The sequence below is a fragment of the Leuciscus leuciscus genome, assembly GCF_965113295.1.
Source record: "Leuciscus leuciscus genome assembly, chromosome: 20".
In the NCBI taxonomy this organism is placed as follows: Eukaryota; Metazoa; Chordata; class Actinopteri; order Cypriniformes; family Leuciscidae; genus Leuciscus; species Leuciscus leuciscus.
In genome coordinates this window covers 10,448,308-10,466,047 of record NC_138744.1, presented here as the reverse complement: position 1 = coordinate 10,466,047, position 17,740 = coordinate 10,448,308, and the positions used below count along the sequence as shown (strand labels likewise).

Sequence of the window (17,740 nt, the reverse complement as noted above, 5' to 3'; positions counted from 1 at the left end):
TCGATTTTGCCATATCAATTCAATCACGAGTCCAACGATGAAACATTAGTTTTTCAACCCAAACCTCCATCACAAGGATGACTAAAGCAGGACGCTACTTAGTTTGTTGTACATTATGAGATGTTGCAACTGTAATTCCTCACCACCAGCATTGAGTATGTCCATCAACAAACCGATGTGTATATTTCTAATTTATTGTGGTGCATTAGCGGGAACTGTATCATTAACTGTATCAATAACAGTGACACGAGCACTAACGTGAATGAGTGATGTAACATTAAAGGAACCGTATGTAAGATTGTGGCCAAAACTGGTACTGCAATCACTTTCAAATTACTGTAGAGCGGTGTACATACGGTTTCTTTAAAGTTTGTGAAACAAATCTTGCTCCATCCTTTATCATTACTCAAAGTAGTAAAAACAACAGACAATCTGCATTTATGGACATACTTTTAGGTAATAGCGTGCCCACAGCTGATTAGCAGAACTATTTCAGTAAGACAGTAACATGATTTAGCCGGAGACCTACACAATATAAAACACAAAGCTATGTATTTTGAACACCCGGTAGAAAATGTATACATCAATAGTTAATCTAAATTCTAACAGGTTGTGATTCTGAGGAGCAAGTTGGTCCAAGTGGTATCCCAAATCCCATCCTTAATGGATAAGCGTTTATTAAATTCCACTTAAACCTCACAGAGATTTGAGGAGCAATCGTCAAAAGGTTATACTGCTGTTGTATCGCTGTGGTAATTTAACCACTGACTCTTCACATCCTCATCCTTTGAAAGTGTTTACACAGCGAATTTGCTTTTGCAGACCAGAAAACAGCGCCTTCTTGACATGTACACAACCACCTACGGTGTTTGAGGTGAGGGCGGGTCAAAGTAGACATTGTTAATGTCGCGTGCAGTCAATGAAGACCATAGGTGGGCATTATGCAAATCTGTTACATTGTTACATATATAAAATACAGAAGTAAGACTGGAATTACTAACGACTCGTTTGGCAGTTTAGAATAAATTCTTTTTTGAGAGAGAGAGACTTGGTGACCCAAAAAAGTCTGAAAACCCGTGAACTACTAGACTAACACAGACAATCTGTCCTTTATACATATGAAAATACATAAAAGACAAACAGCGAGATTAAATGCAACAGACTGGAACAATGCACAAGACAAGATGCTTTAGAAAAATCATTTCTTGGATGATCCAAAAATAACATGAGATGCAATGCAGAATGCAATGACCAAAGACTTCTGTCTAAATCTGGATGGTTGCAGTTTTTTTTTTAGAGCAGTCACTTAAAAAATACATCCAAAAGTACACCTACATGAGTAAATAATCAAACATTTAGATACATTAAACTTCACTGATCGACTAGTAAGTTGTTGGACCAGTCCAAAAATGATGTCTGATGTCACTTAATGACTGACACAATTAAACAATGATGGAAATTGTATCAGAGCAGATGGCACGTTCAAGCACATCCCCAAAGCTCGCTGTTAAGAGTGACACCACGGCACCACCCTCTCATGTACAAAACTAGGCCTACAACTTGACTGCCTAAGAATAGCTTAACACACATAAAAAAAGTGGGTTTAGTGTCCTACATCAAGATGCCTGCAGTACCACATGGTTGATTCTCCAAACTGACAGAAAAGAAGAAAGGATGAGGATGACAGAAAGTAGAGTCCTCTTCTATAAACAGAACTTTCAAATCTAAGGACGAGTTCTTTAACTGGATGCGCCGATTCAATTACGTAGCACGGAAATGGGAGCAGCTGGTATGCTTGTGTGATCTTTAAATAGCATCCCACCTCTGCGTGTCAAGGCTGGCTCGTGCGTTTAGTTTGGGCTGAGACAGCTGCCGATGGATGCGAGAAAAAATTGTTACATGAACTGGAGGTCAATGGAGAGTTTCGATTTCACACATTTTTGCCAACTGCGTGGGGAAGACAGTATCTACGGTGAACTTACAATTCACCAACGTAACCCAAACGCAATCTTACTGTAATTTCAGAAATCGCTCTAGAAGTTGGCCTACCTCTCTGGCCGAGACCTCAACCAGAACGCAAGAGCTCCGTTGACGGAACTATGAAGCGAGACCTGTATTTCCTATCTCCAGACCGCATTTCACACCCCCGGCTTCCTTCAGAATGACTGGGCAGTACTGTACGTTCCCATTCCGAACCGTCTGTACGTCATAGCCACGCCTGTCCCAGAAAAGCTCCGCTCACCCCAGGGACCAGTGGCCCACATTCCAAGGAGCCCAAAACACCAGTCCGAACCAAATTCTGCCCTCCTCTCATTCCTTCATGTACATAGCCTAAGAAACTAACAATACACACACAACCTTGACCAAGTCATGTTCAAAGGAAACGATGTCAATCCTTGTTTCCTAAAGAGAAACTTTTTATAGAGTTGTAGAAAAGGCACTCTCCATTTCCCGCCAGTAAATTAAGATCTTGTGACTGAATCCTGATAGCTGGCAAACTGTATTTACTGAGGAGTGAGGAGATCTCCTGGATACAAAGCAACTCAATCAGAAATGGATGATGTGTAAGTGATAGAGCTGAGTGAAACACATTCTCATGACAATTCGTAACTATTTCAAGTTTTGTTGAATTGGTGGCTAATTCGTATGAATAACATTTGTACGTTTTTTGTATAATCTTACGCCCCGCCAATGGTTAGGGACCATTGTATGTAGAGACCAATCACACACTGTTTTACAGCTGGAGCGCGCTTGGATTGGTATGTAAGTAGTTCTTATGTTCAGTAAAATCACTTGTTTGTAGGTTTTTTTTGGACCCTTGGTTAATTATGTTTCGAAATAAATGGCAAGCCTACCTAATCCATTGCAATGGCTTGAAGACATTAATACATTTATAATACGTAACAAAGGCAAGCTCGCTTCAATTTTCCTTGTGTGTCTGCTGCACGTGTTTTGCACAAGACGCACACACCTCATGATGACCTTGCTTAATCGATCATCGTTAAGTTTTATCAAATATATTATTATCGACAATTAATCGGTTGTTGATTAATCATCAGCAGTCCTAGTACAGATCACATTGTACAAATACATACAAAATCACCACCTCGTAAAAATGTGACATTTTCTAATGAGATCAGGTTGGACACAATCAGGCCTGTTTGACACCCCATGCAAAAGCAGTACATATTTCAGTACCCATATTAAACAAAGGGGTCAAGGTTTGGCTGGTTAACATGGTAGGTGTTAACCAGCCAAACACCTACCATGTTTACCAGTGTTACCCTTACTGGTAGGTAGGTGTCATAACTACATCACCTGGCTGCAGAGAGATTTCTGCCAGACATAGCATGCTTAAAACAGCAAAAAATATGGTAAAATGCACTACAATGCGATTTATCGAAACAATCTTTTACAATATAGGCTTTTATGAAACAACAAACTACTGAAGTAAACTTTTCACCCAGCCACTCACTATTCGTTACATCTGACTGACAGTTAAAAGCTACCCCTTTACATACTGGTGATGATAAATCTCAATGGCCAACCCCAGATAACCAATGTATAATGTATGGGTCATTATTAAAAAAAAAAAAATGTAAATGCAGCAACCCAGAAATCACTTTATTTTCTGTAAAGCCACAGTGTGAGAGTACAACACGAACCTGCTGTTCTAGTTACGCATACTGCTTGTGCATGCAGTGTGAAACAGACTGTAACAGAACTTACAAAAAAATATTTTTAATACATCATAGACAATACACATTCTCATAAGCAAATGATATGCAAAAAAAAAAAATATATATATGAAAAGACATAATTTGCAACTTAAAGGAAATTTAGACCAGTCAATTTGTTTCTATAACACTTTTTTTTCTATGCTCATAGCAAGAACCAGGTTTAATTATTTAAAAATAAAACCTTAAGACTTGGATTAATATGGTTAAAAACCTTTTCAACAGTATCAACAGAATAAAACACGTTTCTCAAAGGGGTAGAAGTATTCCAGTCCAGTAAAATATGATATGATTCACACTTTGCTGAATTTTCTCCTCATAGTAAAAATTATGTGTGCGTCTCCTTTCGTGTGTAAATGACTTAGACCAGTCCATCAACATCCCTCCCCAAAAAAACAATTAATGTCTTCAACATCTACACATCTCTCTGTAGAAACCATTTAGATGTACAATCAAAATCATCTATTAGCCTACACCAAAGAGTTTAAACAAATAAATTTCAAATTAAAACATGATAACTATTTAAATAACTAATGACAAAATATAACTATAGCCTAATTTTGTCATCTAGAACCACGATTTTCAACCAGGGGATCCATGTAATAGAGAAAATACATAAAACAACATTTTCATTACAATGACTCGAAGTAAAGATTTGTAAAGCGTACATTTGTACTACTGACGTTAGTTATAATGTTCATTATCAAAGTTGTTATAAAGAAAACAACAGTATAATCTGTGGCTCCTGGGTTTTCTAAATGTCTCCGTGTCAATAAAAAAACATCCCCGATCTACAGGATTCCACTAAACACGTTCTTGTCATCACTTGTGTCCTCCTTGAGATAGAATACCAATGCGAGTCAAATCTGCAATAACCACACTGAGTAACAGGAATATTTCTTAATAATATTAGCTTAACAATAATTGTCCTTCACCCTACCTTGCAACCGGCAATCCATCTCAATCTTTCACTCATGCACACACCAGAGAAATTAGAGCTTCACTCGAGCAATGAATAAGTGAGTGATGCTCTGATGGAGCTCCGAGCTAATCAAGTCCTCAAAACGACTCGTGCACAAAGAACAAATCGGATGAGATCTTCCTGCAATGTTACGCAAGCTTGACGAGATCGGTCTCTGCATGTGATAAGGATCGGACAGACACCGGCTCTCGTAAACGGTTTCGTTAGATTGTGAGTAACAATGGACAAAAAACAGGCGGTAATTGCGAAATGCTCACTGCGAGTTGACGCGCGTGCTCATCGCACGTATTTCAAATGGACATGGAAATGAGCGGTGGGACATTCAGAAAGCATTGGGAACGTTATGTCAAATTAAAATGCTGTATGTTTCCCTTCAGAAACCCCAGTCAACAAATACGCATTTGTAAAAACAGCTCTCGTGCGTTGCTGAAAAGTCAGCTGATCATAATGTTCGGGGGGGATCTTTTCAGTACCTAATCCCAGACTAAAGGGCATTTGCACCGTTCGTATTGATTATTACATGCATTTAATGCATGGAATTTGGAGAAGAAGAAAAAAACAGAACGCAAGCGTGCAAAGATGATGATGGGGAGCATCACGATGAGCGCAGCGCCGCTACAACTTTGATTACAAATATTAACGCATTGTTTTTTGTTTTGTTTTTTTCTCATAATAAAAAACACATGTTTGGCTGTATTTGTGTAGGGAAAGCCTATGACGAAAATAAATTGTTGTATGAGCACGAGTGCCTTTGTGCATAACACTTAAAAACATAGCAGAAAGCTGAGTTTTGCGTTGAAACGCGTTCTTTCCAATGCGATTAACCTGCGCGTGCATCATCTGGTTAATAGGTAACATCTCTTACCTTGCCCTATTACGTCTAAGGCACTGGCCCTCCTCTTCCCCCGTCTAGTTTCACTTCATGTACAAGACAACACGGATACTTTTTCCTTACTCTCTTTTTCCAACCCCCATTGAAACTTTTGCCAAAGATACCGGAAATCGAAGGACAAGAAGTATGGTAATTGTAGTTTGAAGTTTGAAGAACCTCGGTCCGCTTCCATTGTCTGCCTCAACATAATTGACTACATTACCCATGAGTCGCTTCAGGGGAACGCGAACCAATGCAACTCATTCCACTATTATAGTTTAAATGTTGAATGCATGTGAATATTTGGTGTATTTATGCGTTTATTATTTGTATCGTTGTGGTGTTGTAGTGAATTATTAATTTAGAAAAAAACTACGATATCTTATCGTTTACATTTCGGTGTGAAACCGAGTGCGAATCATTTTAAAACAAAGGTAAGCAACGACAAGAAATTATTTTACTGAAGTTGACCTGTTCGCCCTGCACGTAATGTGTATTATGTATTCTAATAGAAATTAGCCTAGGCTACTGAGCCAGCAACCATTTTAAATATTTGTCATCAATTTACTTAGAGATGATCTTAAATGTAATATGAGACACGATATATTGGGGTAAAGAGAGTATAATTTATAACGATGAAATATAGTAGGCTACCTATAAAAGTTATTAGTCTGTGGCTGTTAGAAGATATCCCCAAAACACATTCATATGCACTTCAGACTAACTTGTCATGCATCCTAAAACAAAACATCTACATTGTTTGTAATGTTACACATATAGTTATTTTTTAGCAATACTTACAACATTGTTTACAGTCAGAAGCAATTGGAACATCCACTTTGCCTGTGTATTTAATTTGTAATAAATCTGAAGTATACAAAACAAAGCCTTTTCTGTTTTTTTTATTTTTATTCTCCCCTTCTGTGTAGAATGTTTGGTGGAATTTTCTACCGCAGTGGTAAATCACTCATTTGAGAGAACAGCTAGGCTATGTGAAATTGGTATATAGTGTGCATAAAAGTGCAAATATATTGAAATCAAATCTAATCTAAGAAGACATGTTATAGAAGAAAAGCAGCCGAGGCCTGAAAATCATAATTTTTATCTGCATGTGTTTAAAATAGGTCATCATAATCATGGTACTTGCTAAATTATGCTGTCACATCAGTGACTTTTCAACCAAGTGTAGTGAGTCAGTTGAAATTTAATTGTGAGATAACCTCGGTAGTTAAAATGGTCAGATGGCTCAAAGGGTGGCTGTACTCGTGGGACATGAAACCCCATGACTCCATCAGTAGTTTATGTAATGAACTGTAAGCAAGAATGTATAATATGTACTGTATGTCCAAACATTTTTTTCTTTTTTTCGGGAGCATGCATTAGTTTTGTAAATAGTTTAAATGATATAAAAAAATGTTTGATCAATACAGAAGTTTGAAGAAGCAACTGTAAAGTTTCCATAAGAAACTGTAGATTCCTAAGCAAGTGCTATGTAGTTGTGACAACAATTTAGTTGAAACCCATTTAAAATACAAAGGAGCAATACTGTTGTGATTAGTAGAATGCCTAAAGTAAAAATAAATTATTTTTGAATATCTGCTGACACCCCAAGGTTTTATTTAACACAGCATGGTGGTTCACATTTAACTACACCAAAATGAAAAATGCAGGTTTTTCGCGTAAGTGTTGTCATTTAAAAGTAATTCCTGTAGGGAATAGTAACAGAGTACTGCCATCCAGTGGACCCTCTGGAGAAGTGCTAATAAAATTGTTGCTGATAGTCTCGTGGGCCGCTCACTGACATCTAGCACTTTTGAACTTTGGGGGACCCGAGTTCGAATCTTGGCCTTTTCCTGATCCTGTGTCCCAATTAGTTTACTCTCCTATTATGATAAAAGGCAAAAAAGCCCCCCCCCCCAAAAAAATCTTTAAACTGTTGGTGGTTAAACTCCACTCACACAGGGAATAAATCCCCCTCTTTCAAGGCTGACTTTTTATAATAAATAAATAAAAAGATAACACATAAGAATAATTTGTCAAATAGAGTGTTGAAATAAACTTGGGAAAAACCATGTGCATGTTTCAGGTAGCTTTCCTGATTAATTTATTACAAATTACTTTTTTTTTTAATCGTCAAAAGGTCTTGTGTCACTGGTGGTTCCAGCAGGAATGGAAAAAAAGTGGCAGGATCTATGAGCAGAAGTCTTTACATGGCTGTATCAACATTTCTCATCATGGGGGTGGGGGAACGATTTCTGACAGCTGGATTGTTCAGCGTCATTCCCCCCAATGTGTCTTACACAAGGTGGTTATAATATTTATCAAACTGATACTGGTTGAGCTCAATCCGCATTGAGGATAGAATCAGCATCTTTTAAGCCACTACATCAACATCTGTCATCATATGGGTGGGGGAACGGATTCTGACAGCTGGATTGTCCCCCCATGTTTCTTTATCAAGGAGGTTCTAATATTTATCAAACTAATGTTGGTTAGTTGGCACTGTTAACATCATGGGCAGCACGCTGACATGTACTGTTGTGCTTCTGGCGAACTGAGTTCAAGTCCCAGCATGTGGATTTTTCCTGATTCCATTCCCCTCTTTCTCTCCCACTTCACTTAATTTCGACATAATCTCCTATTATAATAAAAGGCAAAAACACCAAAAAATAAAATCTTTAAATTGAATCTGACGGCAAATGATCCAGGTGTCGGAATCCGTTCCCCCACCCGCATGATGAGAGATGTTGATGTAGTAGCTTTAAAAATGCTGATTCTGTTGTGTGTGTAGATGGAGCTTAACCAGCAATCATTTTAATATTTATTTTTTGACAGTAAGCGAAGTGGGAGACAGGATCAGGAAAAGTCTAAGAGCCAAGATTCGATCTCGGGTCCCCCAAACTTCAAAAGTGCCGAATGTCAGTGAGCTGCACACAAGGCTATCAGCAATGACTAGCAATCATCAATTTTGTAAATATTAGAACCTCAATTTGTTAGAAACACGGAGGGAACAGAATCCGAAGGCAAACAATCCAGCTGTCGGAATCCGTACCCCCACCCACTTGATGAGAGATGTTGATGTAGTGCCTTAAAAGAGGGTGATTTATTCCTTGTGTGGATGGAGTTTCACCAGCATCAGCATGATAAATATTAGAACCTCATTGAGTAAGAAACATGGGGGGAACAGAATCCGACGGCAAATAATACAGCTGTCAGAATCCGTTCCACCATCCCATGATGAGAGATGTTGATGTAATGGCTTAATAGATGATGGAGCTTAACCAGCAACAGTTTAAAGTTTTTTGCCGTTTTAGCTTTTATCATCTTAGGACAGTATGTAGACAGTAAACAAATTGGGAGACAGGATCAGGAAAAGTCCAAGAACAAAGATTCAAACTCAGGTCCCCCAAAGCTCAACAATATCAGCAAGCTGCCCAGAAGGCTATCAGCAACTTCTAGCAAGCATCAGTTTTGTACATATTAGAACCTCATTTTGTTACAAACATGAGGGGGAACAGAATCCAAAGGCTAACAATCCAGCTGTCGGAATCCGTTCCCCCACCCCCATAGAGAAGTTGATGTAATGGCTTAAAAGATTCTGATTCTGTCACGTGTCTGTTCTGTCTTGTGCTGCACATGGGTGTTTGTTGTTTTGTGCCATGTGCTCTCCTGTCTATTGTCTAGCCCCTCCCATCTTGTTATCTGATTATTGGTTAATTTGTCCCACCTGTCTGTCTCGTTACCCTCTTTTGTTGTTCCCCTATTTAGCCTCCTTGTGTTTGTAGTCTTGTGCTGGTTCGTTGTCCGAGTTACCTGTCTTTGATGTTCCTGTCTGTTGATTATCTGAGTTCTGAGTTTTCTGTATTTTTGTCTGTGTTTGTTAATTAAATCTCCTCTGCACTTGAATCCTAGTCTCTCGCTCACTCTCCCGTGACAGATTCTATTCTGTGTTTAGATGGCGTTTAACCAGCAACAGTTTAAATATTTATTTTTTGCCTTTTATCATAATAGGACAGTATGTACACTGTAAACAAATATGGAGACAGGATCAGGAAAAGTCCAAGAGCCAAGATTCAAACTCAGGTCCCCCAAAGCTCAACAGTGCTAGATGTCAGTGAGCTGCCCACGAGGCTATCAGCAACGACTAGCAATCATCAATTTTGTAAATATTAGAACCTCAATATGTCAGAAATAGCAAACAATCCAGCTGTCGGTATCCGTTCCCCCACCCATATGATGAGTGATGTTGATGTATTGGTTTAAAAGAGGGTGATTTATTCCCTGTGTGGATGGAGTTTCACCAGCATCAGTTTGATACATTTTTGAACCTCATTGTGTAAGAAATATGGGGGGGAACAGAATCCGACGGGAAACAATCCAGCTGTCTGAGTCTGAATCCATTCTCCCAACCATTTGATGAGAGATGTTGATGTAGTGGCTTAAAAGATACTGATTCCATTCGGTGTGTAGATGGAGCTTAATCATTCAGCAAGATTTATTTTTTGCATTTTTGCCTTTCATCATAATAGGACAGTATGTAGACAGTAAGCAAAGTAGGAGACAGGATCAGGAAAAGTCCAAGAGCCAACGATGCTAGAAACGTCAACAGTGCTAGATGTCAGTGAACTGCTCACGAGGCGATCAGGTTTAACCAGCACCCAACGGCAAACAATCCAGCCGTCGGAATGAAAACGAGGGTTATACACAGGGAAACATTGGGGCTACACAGAACAATTAACCAGACATATGTGAAACACATGGGGACAAATCAAAAACCATGGCAACAGATAAACTAAGTCAGAAAACTGAACTGGAAACAATGCAAATCAAACAAGAGCACAACTCAAAACTAAAACCCAGAACAGAGGTGACACATTAATTGAGGAAGATCATTATGATTTTAGCATTTGAATAGATTTGAATTTGTAAAATGCCATCAACTGCTTATCTAGATCGACATCGGTAATGAAGTGAGGAAAATGTTACATAAAATAGAAATTTTGCATAACTTCATTTGGTAATCTAGAAACTTACATATGCAATCTTTTTTGCGAAGTCATGCATGATAATTTTGTAATTCACAGTTACCCAACATAACAAATCAAAGTTCATCTTCTAACAGCTGACAACGCCTTGTATGACTGAGGCAATAACAATAGTTTTAAACGATAATGATTAGCAAAACAAGGTGTTCTGCATATTGAAAAATGTGAAATGTGAACTATGACAGATACTCCATTAATGTAGAGCTTCTTTTAAAAGCTTGACATATTCTAAGACAAATTTACTGTTTTCCACCTGTGGAGGCTGAAGTGATATTTCAGAAAGTCAAAGACATCCAACTAACACATAGAATACAAACTTAACACAAAAATCCAAGGAGAAAATTGTAGAAGTGAGCACGACATCCATCACTGAACCACCAAAGCTGGAAGGGCCGGGGTTGGTGCACATCCTCAGCCATTCCTGGCGAGAGGTTGAAAAACTCAACCCATCAAACATGTTCCATGGAACTTCGAAATGATGGTCATCTGTTTGTTTAACATTTCAGACTAGAACAATGGGCGATAATGTTAACATTATTTTGTCCAGTAATAATCATCCATGAAAATGACCACATGCTGTTTTCCACTAGCTGGTGCCTCTCGTGCTACACAGCCTTTAGAAGCGGCATAGCTGTTTGCTAATTGCTTATATGGGTATTGTAAAGTCATCCAGGCTACTGGTTCTGCTCTGATAAAGGTGTACGCACTTTGCTCAGATCTATGAAAACAATAGAACAAAAATATTTTTGATAATGTATAGCTTTTATAATCATACAGTAATGTTACACAAAATGCTATCATGCTTCTCCACAGAACTGTTTTACAAAGGGTGCTGAACATACCCGTGTTGCGAAAAAGTCAACAGCTAGTTCAACAAATGCAAAAAATAAATAAAGTAAAAATAAAATATTACAGTTTTTTTCAATTGCTTACACACTAAAATTAAAACTTTCCCACACTAAGCAAAACCTTACACTTAAGGAGCAAAACAAGATTTGCATAACATTACACACAGTGATTTGCAAAACACTAAACACACTTGTATGCATTTGACACAGAAATTTATCATGATGTAATTTCCTTGCAATTTCAAAGCAAAGGCTTTCAAATGAACACACCCATTACCAATTGGTTAAACACAGCCACCAGGTGTGCACACACACTGGTGCTTAATTGTAGACACACCAATCAGGTTTAAGCACTATAAAAAAGTTCACCTGTCTTCAACAAAAATGGACGGTGTCAGAGGAAGAGGGAGAGTGCGGATGAAAGGGGGAATCCGGAGAGAACAAGGTGGAGGAAGAGGAAGAAGGAGAGGGAGAGGGAGAGGGAGAGGGAGAGGGAGAGGGAGAGGGAGAGGGAGAGGGAGAGGGAGAGGGAGAGGGAGAGGGAGAGGGAGAGGGAGATGAGGATGGAGATGAGGATGGAGAAGGAGAAGGAGAAGGAGAAGGAGAAGGAGAAGGAGAAGGAGAAGGAGAAGGAGAAGGAGAAGGAGAAGGAGAAGGAGAAGGAGAAGGAGAAGGAGAAGGAGAAGGAGAAGGAGAGGAAGACCTGGAGGAGGGGTAGGACATGCACAAAGAAGAAGACAACCAAATCTGTGTAACGAAATTCATGCTACAATTGTGGATAATGTAATAAACCACGGACTAACACTGAGGGAGGCTGAACTGAGAGTACAGTCTAACCTAAGCAGGTACACGCGGTGACATCAATAGTTCGGACATTTTGTCAAGAGCACAGGTGAGAAACTTATCTTCTGTCAACAGAAAATCCATAGCTTACTGCATGTACTATATCAACAGTTTTTACAGTAATCAAACAATTGGCTCAAAACCATTTTATCTGTGCTCAAAATCAAACAATGCTCTCAGATCATACACACAGGGAGTCAAAATTATAAACACTACAGATCATTCATTATACACTACATCAAAAAATGGAGAACACAGAATTCAAACCATGCAGTTACAGAAAAAAGTATATTGTAACAAAGTAAACAAATGTTGCAATTATGTAAAAAAGTATAGTAATGACAACTTAGTAAGGTGAATAAATTGTATACTTTATGCACTGCAAGTGTAGTATTGTACTGAATATTGTATAGTATTGAATGTCCCTCAAGCAGATCCAGCCCCGACAACATTCTCCATACCTGCTCTTCCTCGTCCTCTTCCTCGTTCACCACCTCTTACTCATCCTCTTCCTTCTCTCCCTCTTATATTGTTTCCATCCATTGTAGGTATCAACATTCAGTGCAACATTTTGAGTACATTTTGGGACTCTGAACTGACTTGTATTATGTACAGCTGGTTTGGTCACATCATTAGAAATAAGTGTGAACAAATTTGAGTCGTTGTGTATAAACGATGAAAACTGTGTTGTAGTTGTGTTTAACTTTTACCTGTCTGTGTTTAGAGTTTTGAAACACAAGTGCATCACAGTGCAAAATGTGTAGTGAGTGAAAATGTATTTAGAGTTTTGTAAAAAAGAGTGGATGAGATTTGCAAACAGTTTTTTTTAACTACCTGAACTTGTTTAATGTTTTACAGAAAGAGAGTGATTTATTTGACAAATTGGTTTAGGAAAAACTGTAATGTCCGACAGGTCTCTCTGTCAACAATAGCCCGTATCCTTAAAAAACATCAAGTTCTGATGAAACAACGATATAAAGTGCCATTTGAAAGAATGCGTTTTGTTCACTGACTGTAGTATTGTGTACTGCACACATAACCTTTTTACTGTACATGTAATTTTACTGTATAGCAGACCTACATTATATTGATCTACACAGTGTGATATTTTGCTGTATTTCAGAGAGTTTTGCAAATGAGTTTTTCGTTGCCTTGCAAATGATAATATAGCCTGTGATGTTGACAAGGCCCTGTGGCCAGATCCAGCTAAGCGGAGAGATTCTTTTTTTTTATTCGGTACTGAACTGGATATGTAATTTATGTTACAGTATTACTGTAAGCTTACAGTACAATGGTGCGTTCAGTAATACTGTATGAGAACTGGAAAATGTTTTGTTATGAATGTTTTGTTGAAATGTTCAGTATTGACTGATTTGAGTACATGAAAAGAAATGCATATTTTCATTAGTCTGCTCAATTGGTGTCATGTGGTGTTGGTGAATTTATTTTTACACTTTCTCTGTGTAAATGCTAAAAGTGTTTTAGGTTGAGCACAGGAGTGTTTAACTGATTCAAACAGAATCAGACCACAAGATGGCTGTGTTTATGTTATGACAACAAAATAAGGTTTTTATGAGACATTGTATAGTTTTGACAAAAGTGTTCCATTTTGCAAAATATCTTAGGTGTTGTGCTGCTTTGCTGTAGTGTTGTGCTAATTGTGTGAAGGGGTTTGAAAAAACAGGCCCTGTTTTCAAAATTGTGCTTAAGCAATTGAAAAAAAACAGTAATAGAAGTTTTCTTCTCTTCCAAGAAGGTTGACCACCTACATGATGCAGAATAATTACATCAATACTTCCATCCAGAATGGCGATATCCCATGTTTTTCAGGCTGTCTGAAACACCGATGATCAGCAAGTTGATTCCAAGAGGCCAAACAGAAGAAAGGAGATCTAACAATGGTCTGGTTAGATCAAGCGAATGCCTATGGATCTATCCCACAGAATCTCATCCAGCACAGACTTGACCATTACTACATCCAGGTATTCAAGAAATGATTACCAGCTATCTAGTGGCGCTTTTCCATTACCAGTACCAGCTCAACTCGACTCGACTCGCCTCGCCTCGGCTCGGCTCGCTTTTCGCTCCGTTTTCCATTGCAGATAGTACCTCCACAATAGTACCTGGTCGTCATAGCGACGCCGCAGGAAACTGCCGTGACTTAATCTTTTACGCGAGACGCGCGAGATACACCCACTACCCACACACACAGGACAATGGAGGAAATCGAGTGTATGCTGTTTTTGGATGTTTTTGTTTTTGCTGTTTTTTATTCAGGATACTCCGTCTGGCGCGTGCAATGATGACGCAGTGAATAGTGACGATTCTCTCTGACCAATCAGCAGTCTGCCTTGTTTGAACACGTCACATTTTAGTATCGCCTCGGCTCGCCTCAGCTCGCTTAGAACCTCGCCGGAGGTGGTACGAAAAAAAGTACCTGGAAGCAGGTACAGGTACAACTTTTACACAGTGGAAAACCAAACAGAGCCGAGTCGAGTCGAGGCGAGCCGAGGCGAGCTGGTACTGTGTAGTGGAAAAGCGCCATAGGATGGATCAAACTGAGGTTTTACATCAGCCCAGTGGACAAACAATTGGCAGGATCTCCAGAAGGGAATCCCAACAGGATGCACTATCTCCCCTACCCTTTTTATCATGGGCATGAACCTTCTAATAACAGCAGTGGAAGACATAACCAGCTGCCCCGTGCTGGAGTTAGGCATCATTCAGCCGGTGCTGCGGGGTTAACAACAACAACTGTGATGCATGTCCAAGTGAGATGGGTATTGGAAACCCTTGACAACGTAGCCACTTGGGCAAGGTTGTCAGGCCAGGAAGTCCAGAAGCCTGGTGATCAGGAAGGGAAGTGTCACGAGTAAGTTCGGCCTCCAAGTTCAAGGCGAGGTCATTCCATAAATTGAGGACAGTCCTATAAAGTGCACAGTCCTATAAAGTGCTTTGGAAAGTGGTTCAATGCCTCACTGAAACATGGTGCCAATGTTGCAGACGCTGTGAAGCAAACCAAAGAATAGTTGAAGAATATCGACAGGTCCAGACTCCCCAGAATATTCAAAACCTGGCTGTACCAGCACAGCCTTCTGCCCAGGCTTATTTAGCTCCTCATAGTCTATGAGTTCCCCATAACATTTGTAAAAGGCATCGAGAGGGAAAACCAACAAGCAACTGTGGAGATGGTTGGGGATTTCATTTCTTCAGTGGGCGTCTTCATCCATTCAGGACAGCTGCAGCTCCCTCTCTCATCTGTCTTGGACGGTTATACGTCCGGGTAAAGCAAGCAGGCATCAAAACAAGATCAGGCAGTAAATGGGCAGTCAAAGCAGCTATTGAACAGGCAGAAAGCTCTGGGGTCAAAATATTTCCAACAGTTTGGGAACGCAAGCACAACGATCAAGCGAGGCATGGTCCAGTCAGAAATCCAAGCTCAAGAGGAACAGAGGCGTTTGTCCAGAGCAGTGGAACAAGCATCCCAAGGAGCATGGACAAAATGGGATCTGCCTATTCATAAGATGGGCACATGGGCAGAGTTGTGGAGACTGGAGCCCTACCGTATCTCCTTCCTGCTGCGCTCCATGTATGACACCCTTCCTTCACCATCTCATCTGCACACATGGCGATTGAGGGGCGACCCGTACTGCAAGCTCTGTGGTCAAAAGGCAACACTGGCACACATATTGTCAGGGTGCAAAACATCTTTAACCCAGGGTCACTATATGTAGAGCCACGACAAGGTGCTCCTGTCCCCAGGTGGCACAGATGAGAGGAAAACGATCACCTTCATCAAGGAGGGAGCCAGGCCCTTCACAACCAGGGCATCAGCAAAATCCAAACTGCTGCAAGCCACGAGCTCTTGGGAAATGAGAGTCGACGTCGGAAGGAGCCTGCAGTTCCCGGAAGTGGTCCACACAGCTCTCCGCCCAGACATCGTCCTGTGGTCAGCCAAAGACTGTAAAATCCCCCTAAACGAGCTGACCGTGCCATGGGAGGAGGGCGGTGAGGAGGCTCATGAGAGGAAGGCCTTGAAATATCAGCCTTTAATCCAGGAGTGCAAAGACAACGGATGGCAGGCATGCTTGTTCCCTTTAGAAATAGGTTGCGGGGGGTGATTTGGCCACCACTGCCGACCCACCAACCGGAGAGTGTTATGGTTAAGGGTCGAAAGTTGGGTACCTCCTGATGACATCTGCTTCTGGCTGAAAGCTACGGTTACCTAAAGGGGTAACCGAGGAAAGCACCCAACATCTGCTTTTGCAGATGTATTCCACAATGATTGATCAATTAAGTGATGACTTCGTTGAAATCATCTGGTCCTTGGCAGGTCTTAAAATGAGGTAAATACAACCTCAGATGAATCACAACACAGGACATATTACACCGTGTCATTATTTATTTAACAAAAACTAGGCCAAAATGGAAAAGCCATTGGTGACAAACTAAGTACACCCTTACTGCTTCCATAGGAATTAAGAGGGTAAGTAGCAGTTAGGCGCTGCTAATCTAATGTTTTTGATTAATCGATCATCAGCAAGCGTAACCAGTTCTATAAAAGCAGAAGTTCTGGCAGTTTGCTGGTCTGGAGCATTCAGGTGTGTGTTAACACAATGCCAAGGAGTAATTATCTTAGAGAAGGAATTGTTGCTGCTATCAATATGAGTAGGGTTATTATGGTCATTTCCAAACAACTTGAAGTCCGTTTTTCTGCAGTAAGGAAAATTATTCACAAGTGGAAAACATTCAAGAGTTGATTGAGTAGGAAACTTTGCATTCGCTCGCAAAACTTTTGTGTTCTTTGCGAGTGAATGCAAAGTTTATTGGGGGAACAAAACCATTTGCGAGAGAACACAAAAGCATTTTTTTCCTCCTATATCATATTTCTTTTCTTCACCATATCCCTTTAGGCTTCGTAGGTTCCACAGCTGATGTGTGCAGTTTTTTTTTCGTTTTTTCTCTAAAAGATTTTTCTCTTGTTCAGTAAAGTGTTTTTGATTGCAGTCTTTTTCCTGCTGTCATTGTTTTCCTTGGATTTGCTTCTTAGTTCCACACAAATTTATGCTTTTCTTGGTTTATTCCATGTTTTATTGGCAACCTTGGTCATGCTAATACAGATTAGCACAGTTGATTTTAGTTCAGGACTCCATAGTCCAGGTGTTAGTAATCTGTAATTAATCTGTGTTTCAGAAAGCCATTTTTTAAGATACGATTAATGATTGTAGATTAAGGCCTACTCCTGGTTTAATTTAAACCCTGTCAAGGAAACCGTCTCGTAGTGTATCAGATTGCTGATGTGAACAGTGTCATGGACCGCATGTGGATACTCGCTGAAGAGCCTCCTCCATTCTGTTCTATTAATAGCTCAGTAATAATGCAGTGACAGTGTAGCAAGCATAATGTGCTGGAAT

General features: G+C 39.8%; 1 protein-coding gene across 3 annotated transcripts in view; it reads right to left on the bottom strand.

The window, feature by feature from the left end:
* The window catches only part of phactr4b (phosphatase and actin regulator 4b), a 45,575-nt gene extending 39,857 nt beyond the window's left edge, over window positions 1–5,718 (bottom strand). The window contains exon 1 of one of the 3 annotated variants that reach the window (XM_082149870.1): window positions 5,585–5,718. The gene's annotated coding sequence lies outside the window, so the exon portion shown is untranslated. Of the gene's footprint in view, window positions 1–2,049; window positions 3,228–4,677; window positions 5,293–5,584 lie in introns of those variants that run through there. The other 2 variants (XM_082149871.1, XM_082149872.1) reach the window with 2 other exon arrangements.
* Window positions 5,719–17,740: the final 12,022 nt, after the last annotated feature.